Raw genomic sequence first — 266 nt, 5'->3', positions numbered from 1 at the left:
GGAGAACCCTGAGTAGGGCAGAACTGTCCTGATATGGCATTTGAATTATACATTGCTTCAGTTTTTACTTTGGAGGGAAAAAAGTCCTAAGTTTTAAAACAAACTTTAATAAATTTCTGCGACTTTTTTTGGAAGAGTGGAAGACTCGGAAAGAAAATGGAATTCTATTAGAAAAATAAATATTCATTTATGCTCTTTTGATTTCTTGAGTATAATTTTTATATCTTCTCTGAACACAGGCCTTTACCTCCTCCTAGCTGGTCAGC

This window comes from Pteropus alecto, unplaced genomic scaffold (genome assembly GCF_000325575.1).
Source record: "Pteropus alecto unplaced genomic scaffold, ASM32557v1 scaffold40, whole genome shotgun sequence".
Classification (NCBI taxonomy): domain Eukaryota; kingdom Metazoa; phylum Chordata; class Mammalia; order Chiroptera; family Pteropodidae; genus Pteropus; species Pteropus alecto.
This window is presented reverse-complemented; position numbering follows the sequence as displayed.